The sequence below is a fragment of the Schistocerca serialis genome, chromosome 2 (genome assembly GCF_023864345.2).
Source record: "Schistocerca serialis cubense isolate TAMUIC-IGC-003099 chromosome 2, iqSchSeri2.2, whole genome shotgun sequence".
Classification (NCBI taxonomy): domain Eukaryota; kingdom Metazoa; phylum Arthropoda; class Insecta; order Orthoptera; family Acrididae; genus Schistocerca; species Schistocerca serialis.
In genome coordinates, this window is record NC_064639.1 from 539686154 (window position 1) to 539693670 (window position 7517).

Genomic DNA, 7517 nt, shown 5'->3' on the forward strand with positions numbered 1-7517 from the left:
CAGTTAAGCAGATGGGAAGATACTGTGATGTAATAGAGGCATGGCAGCATGGTTGTGGTCTTAAAGTCATCTGCAACGGTGTATGCAGTGATAATTGCTGAGATACTAAATGAGTGGTGTATAATTATTTTTCAATTTACTAAGCCAGCTTGTTTCAAGTGTGTACAAATGTAAGAGAATTGTGTGTTAAGTATAACCAAATGAGATAGTAAATTTGTTAAGACAGTCTTAGTTTTGAGAGAGTGGAAGCTCATGCACCATCTGGCCAGCCTGATTTAGATTTTCTTTGGTTTGCATAAATTGCTTTCAATGAGGTCATGACCAACCTGTTCTCTCTTCTTCAGACACATGACTATATTGGGGTTATAACTTTTGTAAAATATTTAATTTCCCATGTCACAAATCAGTGAGCTCCCATTCAAAATGAATGGAAAATTGCTTTATTGTGTTAAGTTTTTTAAAATTGTCATCCTCCAAAAATGAAATCTATAAAATTATACAGGTAACAACATTATGGAAAGGATAGCCACTACTCACCATATAGCAGAGATGCTGAGTTGCAGAAAGACACAACAAAAAGACTGTCAGAAAAGAACTTTCGGCCAACATGGCCTTCATCAGAGATAGAACATATTCACACACACTAACACAGAGGCAACTCACACACACATGACTGCAATCTCTGGCTGCTGGGGCCACAGTCATGCATAGGTAGTAGTACATAAACTTTGCAATTGGTACTATGATGTTCTAGAAACACATGTGTTTCATAATTCTCTATCCACTCTTCCTAATAGGCAAAAAAGTCAGCCAATCTTAGGAATTTTGAGAAGAAGTACTGTTTTCAGGAAGAAAGGAACATAAAAACTGAAATATCAATTTTATGGAAAAAGAAATTAAATTTGCCAACCTTGTCAATTCAAGTGGTAGATGCAAAACTGTATAAGGTACTAAAACCCAAGATGAAGGTGTAAAATCAGAAAAATAAGATAAACTGAATGAAGTTTCTGACATGACAAAAGAAAATGGTGAATAGCTGTACAGTGAGAACAGAAGGTTATATCATATTCAGCTTGATATTAAAGGACGTGTTGATCATACAAATGGGAAGACTGCATGTTCCAGAACCATCCATCTTCCATCATCCATCCATCCATCGAACCAAAAGAGAAAAAAGTACCCTTGAACCTACTTCAATAAGTGCAATAAAAACTGATGCTAACTAGGATTTCAAGCACATCAGTGTCAGATTCTGACAGAGAACATCAGGAGCCCAATAGTTCAGATGAACAATCCACAAGTATAAGGAAGAAGTATAACTGCAACCCAATTAGTAACAAGTCCAAAGTTATCAACCAGCAACTGTAGGTAGTGGGGAGCAAGCATGATAATTACGATGATAAATAATCACTCGCACTCCTGTCACTTATATGAATACTTTATTCTTGCAGTGTATACACAATGTGTTTATCATAAAGCGCGTATTACAGAGACCTGATCTGTTAAAGATACAGTTGCTCTTGCTGCGGTAGAGCAGCAGTATTATTGCGGGGTAGAGCAAGGTTCTATGTCCTCATAGAGCCCCTCTGCCCACAAGTGCAGAGCAAGGTGACTGGTGTATATCATGGTGTGTTGTCCTGTTGGTGATGGTGAGGGTTGACATATCATAGTTGCCAGGTGCCTGGGTTGCCGTAAGGGGCAGCTGACCCATGACGTCAGTGGTGGTGTCCATTGAAATGTTGGTGGTGCGTCATCTGGTGAGGCTGTCGGTTCACTGGCGGTGGTGTCCAGGGTGTCAGTCGTTGTTATGAAGTCCTCCAGGGCCAACACAAGCAGGTAGTCATCCAAAGAATGAGTGGATTTCAGACCTGTTGTGTCGATTGTAGGCAGAAAGGGTGTGCAGTGCTCTAATGACCTCGAGGCTGTGCTGTAGCCTGACTGTTGTTGTTGTGGTCTTCAGTCCTGAGACTGGTTTGATGCAGCTCTCCATGCCACTCTATCCTGCGCAAGCTTTTTCATCTCCCAGTACCTACCGCAACCTACATCCTTCTGAATCTGCTTAGTGTATTGATCTCTTGGTCTCCCTCTACGATTTTTACCCTCCACGCTGCCCTCCAATGCTAAATTTGTGATCCCTTGATGCCTCAAAACATGTCCTACCAACCGATCCCTTCTTCTAGTCAAGTTGTGCCACAAACTTCTCTTATCCCCAATCCTATTCAATACCTCCTCATTAGTTACGTGATCTACCCACCTTATCTTCAGCATTCTTCTGTAGCACCACATTTCGAAAGCTTCTATTCTCTTCTTGTCCAAACTGGTTATCGTCCATGTTTCACTTCCATACATGGCTACACTCCATACAAATACTTTCAGAAACGACTTCCTGACACTTAAATCTATACTCGACGTTAACAAATTTCTCTTCTTCAGAAACGCTTTCCTTGCCATTGCCAGTCTACATTTTATATCCTCTCTACTTCGACCATCATCAGTTATTTTACTCCCTAAATAGCAAAACTCCTTTACTACTTTAAGTGTCTCATTTCCTGATCTAATCCCCTCAGCATCACCCGATTTAATTTGACTACACTCCATTATCCTCGTTTTGCTTTTGTTGATGTTCATCTTATATCCTCCTTTCAAGACACTGTCCATTCCGTTCAACTGCTCTTCCAAGTCATTTGCTGTCTCTGACAGAATTACAATGTCATCGGTGAACCTCAAAGTTTTTACTTCTTCTCCATGAATTTTAATACCTACTCCGAATTTTTCTTTTGTTTCCTTTACTGCTTGCTCAATATACAGATTGAATAACATCTGTCTCACTCCTTTCCCAACCACTGCTTCCCTTTCATGGCCCTCGACTCTTATAACTGCCATCTGGTTTCTGTACAAATTGTAAATAGCCTTTCGCTCCTTGTATTTTACCCCTGCCACCTTCAGAATTTGAAAGAGAGTATTCCAGTTAACGTTGTCAAAAGCTTTCTCTAAGTCTACAAATGCTAGAAACGTAGGTTTGCCTTTTCTTAATCTTTCTTCTAAGATAAGTCGTAAGGTTAATATTGCCTCACGTGTTCCAACATTTCTACGGAATCCAAACTGGTCTTCCCCGAGGTCCGCTTCTACCAGTTTTTCCATTCGTCTGTAAAGAATTCGCGTTAGTATTTTGCAGCTGTGACTTATTAAACTGATAGTTCGGTAATTTTCACATCTGTCAACACCTGCTTTCTTTGGGATTGGAATTATTATATTCTTCTTGAAGTCTGTGGGTATTTCGCTTGTCTCATACATCTTGCTCACCAGATGGTAGAGTTTTGTCATGACTGGCTCTCCCAAGGCCATCAGTAGTTCTAATGGAATGTTGTCTACTCCCGGGGCCTTGTTTCGACTCAGGTCTTTCAGTGCTCTGTCAAACTCTTCACGCAGTATCTTATCTCCCATTTCATCTTCATCTACATCCTCTTCCATTTCCATAATATTGTCCTCGAGTACATCGCCCTTGTATAAACCCTCTATATACTCCTTCCACCTTTCTGCCTTCCCTTCTTTGCTTAGAACTGGGTTGCCATCTGAGCTCTTGATATTCATACAAGTGGTTCTCTTCTCTCCAAAGGTCTCTTTAATTTTCCTGTAGGCAGTATCTATCTTACCCCTAGTGAGACAAGCCTCTACATCCTTACATTTGTCCTCTAGCCATCCCTGCTTAGCCATTTTGCACTTCCTGTCGATCTCATTTTTGAGACGTTTGTATTCCTTTTTGCCTGCTTCATTTACTGCATTTTTATATTTTCTCCTTTCATCAATTAAATTCAATATTTCTTCTGTTACCCAAGGGTTTCTACTAGCCCTCGTCTTTTTACCTACTTGATCCTCTGCTGCCTTCACTACTTCATCCCTCAGAGCTACCCATTCTTCTTCTATTGTATTTCTTTCCCCCATTCCTGTCAATTGTTCCCTTATGCTCTCCCTGAAACTCTCTACAACCTCTGGTTCTTTCAGTTTATCCAGGTCCCATCTCCTTAAATTCCCACCTTTTTGCAGTTTCTTCAGTTTCAATCTGCAGTTCATAACCAATAGATTGTGGTCAGAATCCACATCTGCCCCTGGAAATGTCTTACAATTTAAAACCTGGTTCCTAAATCTCTGTCTTACCATTATATAATCTATCTGATGCCTTTTAGTATCTCCAGGATTCTTCCAGGTATACAACCTTCTTTTATGATTCTTGAACCAAGTGTTAGCTATGATTAAATTATGCTCTGTGCAAAATTCTACAAGGTGGCTTCCTCTTTCATTTCTTCCCCCCAATCCATATTCACCTACTATGTTTCCTTCTCTCCCTTTTCCTACTGACGAATTCCAGTCACCCATGACTATTAAATTTTCGTCTCCCTTCACTACCTGAATAATTTCTTTTATCTCGTCATACATTTCATCAATTTCTTCATCATCTGCAGAGCTAGTTGGCATATAAACTTGTACTACTGTAGTAGGCATGGGCTTTGTGTCTATCTTGGCCACAATAATGCGTTCACTATGCTGTTTGTAGTAGCTTACCCGCATTCCTATTTTCCTATTCATTATTAAACCTACTCCTGCATTACCCCTATTTGATTTTGTATTTATAACCCTGTATTCACCTGACCAAAAGTCTTATTCCTCCTGCCACCGAACTTCACTAATTCCCACTATATCTAACTTTAACCTATCCATTTCCCTTTTTAAATTTCCTGTCGTAGAGCCACCACAATCGCCCAGTTACTATCTACTGTCAAATTTGGCCCTAACTATGAGTAGTCAGTTCTGCAGTGTTACAGAAATGTCTTCTTGGTGGTAGTCTTGCAAGTATAGGCTGACTGTGAATTGGCTTGACGGGCCTGCAGCTGCGGCCAGTGGAGCGTAAACACCGGGTGTGTCCACTAAAGACCACATCGGTTTTAGGTGGTTCAGTGATACTGTGGTCGTTTTTGCAGCTTGAAAGATATCAAAAGTGTTTGGCTCTCATTTCAAAGCCTTTTACGGTTTCAACACCTTGTACGGGCCACTGTACACAGGGTGGAGGGCAGGTTTGACAGCGTCAGTCCTGAGCATGATGTGTGTACATGATTGGAGGTCCTTGTGCACAAAGATGGTCTGTTTGGTGTGGTGGGATGGCAATGGGATGCGGACATGGCAGATGTGGGCCCTGACATATTTTACTAGGTCTGGCAGGTTGACGTCAATGGGGTTGGTGGTTTGTGGTACGAACTCTGCTGGGAGGGTGATTGTTTCCCCATAGAGGCATCTCTGACAGCAAGGCATCCAGATCTTCTTTGTAGGCAGCTCATATGCCCAGTAGCACCCAGAGGAGGGCCTCCGTCCACTCCTGGTCAAGGCATATGAGTGCTGTCTTGAGAGTGCAGTGCCACTGTTCCACAAGTCCATTTGATTGAGGATGGTAGGCCGTCATGTGGAACTGGTGGCACCCACAGTGGTGGGAGAGCATTGGGAGCAGGGCCGACTTGAACTGCCAGCCCCGGTCAGTTGTGAGGGAATGGGCAGCCGAAGCATGCAATCCATAGTGTGATGAAAGCATGGGCAACAGTGTCGGCCGAGATATCAGTCAGAGGTGTAGCCACCACCCATCAAGTAATCCTGTCTATGGCTGACAAGATGTACTTGTATCCGTTTGAATCTGGGAGTGGCTCTACCGAGTCTATGCGGATGTGTTGGAAACAGCCCTCTGGGATGGGAAATTTTCCAAAGGACGGTTGGGTGTAATGTCCTGTCTTGGCCCATTGTCATTGGATGCAGGTTCTTGTCCATGTAGTGAAGTTCTGTTTAATGTTAGTCCAAACAAAATGTTCTGTTATGAGTTTCAGTGTCAGGCATACGCTGGGATGAGACAAGTTGTGGTCAAAAACTATCTTCCTGAAGGTCCGTGAGTCTTTGACTACCATGGGATACATCACACCAAAATAGTTTTGTTGCATGTGCAGTGGTGCACTGCTTGAGATAGAGGCCCATTGTGTGTCCAGATGGCAAGTTTTGGTGTCAGTTGCTTGTACTTCCGCTAGCTGGTCGAAATCAAGGTGTGCCAATGTTGCAATAAGTCATGAGAGGTAGTCAGCTAATGTGTTTTCTGCCCTCCGTGCATAGTGGATGTCCATAGTATATTGCGAAATCAAGTCCAGGTGGCAGAATCGTCAAGGGGATGTATTGGCTGGCAGATTTTTAATAGTGTCAGTCGAAGGGCAGGGGTCTTTGTAGATAGTAAGTGGCCAGCTCTCAATGTCATCTCAGAAGTACTGAACTGCTTCGTATATCACAAAATGCTCATGGTTGAAGGTTGACCACGTTTTCTGGGAGTCAGTAAGTTTTTGAGAGAAAAACCATAGGGGATGGGTTGCACCAGGCACTTCCTGTCGTAGAGCCACCACAATCGCCCAGTCACTGGCATCGACCATTATTACCATATGGGCATCCAGTGATAGGAGTGCCAGGATTGTGGTCTTAGCAAGCTCGGTTTTGATGTTCTCAGAAGTTGCTTGCATATCAGGAATCCAAGTGAGCTCACATTTGCCTGACGGGTACTTGTTGTGGAGTGACCTTGTTACTGGTAGAAGTGTTTCTGCAGCATGGGATAGGTATTGTCAGTAAAAATTAAGTACCCTTAAAAATGGTGCAAATCTTTAGAGTCAGGGGTGGTAGGTTACAGATTTGCTCTACCTTTTCCAGGGTGGGGCGGATGCCCGAAGTGTTGATGAGGTGGCCTACGAATGTGACACATTTTTGCCAGAGTTGGCATTTGTCCTTGTTGATCACAACACCATGCTCTGCTAGTTTGTCGAATACCACTTGGAGGTGTTTCTCATGATCTTGAGCTGTTTTTGTGAGAAGATAATTACATCGTCCAAATAATGATAGCAAAAGGGCATAGTAAAAAACAAGCCGTCAATGAACAATTGCCAAGTCTGGGTTGGGTTCTTTTGTCCAAAGGGCAGAAAGAGGAATTCAGATAGACCAAATGGTGTAATTATCGTCATCCTTGGGGTGTCCTCCATGGCCATTGGGATCTGCAAATAAGGTCTTTTGCAGATGATCACGCTAAAGATGGTTCCACCAGCCACTTCCTGAGAGAAGTCCTGAATATTGGGCACGGGGTAACTATCGATGATGGTGTTCATGTTCAAATGTCTGTAGTCCCCACACAGGCGCCATGTTTTATCTTTTTTCATTCTCATAGTAATTGGTGAGGCCCACGCACTGGCTGACGGCCTGATGGTGCCCTCACGTAACAGTTCCTCTATTGTGGCCTTGGCTGCCTTTAGTTTGTGAGGGGTGAGGCGGTGGGGCCGGTGTCGTACTGGTGGACCTGGGGTAGTATTGATTCTGTGTACAGTACCCTTACGTATGATGTTAATGGGGCTGATGTGGAGTAGCACGTGAGGCACATGATCCACTCTTGTAGGTGAGTTACGATTTACAGTCAACCCACTCACAAGAGCAATATCACTGTTTTTTCGTGGTCTTCT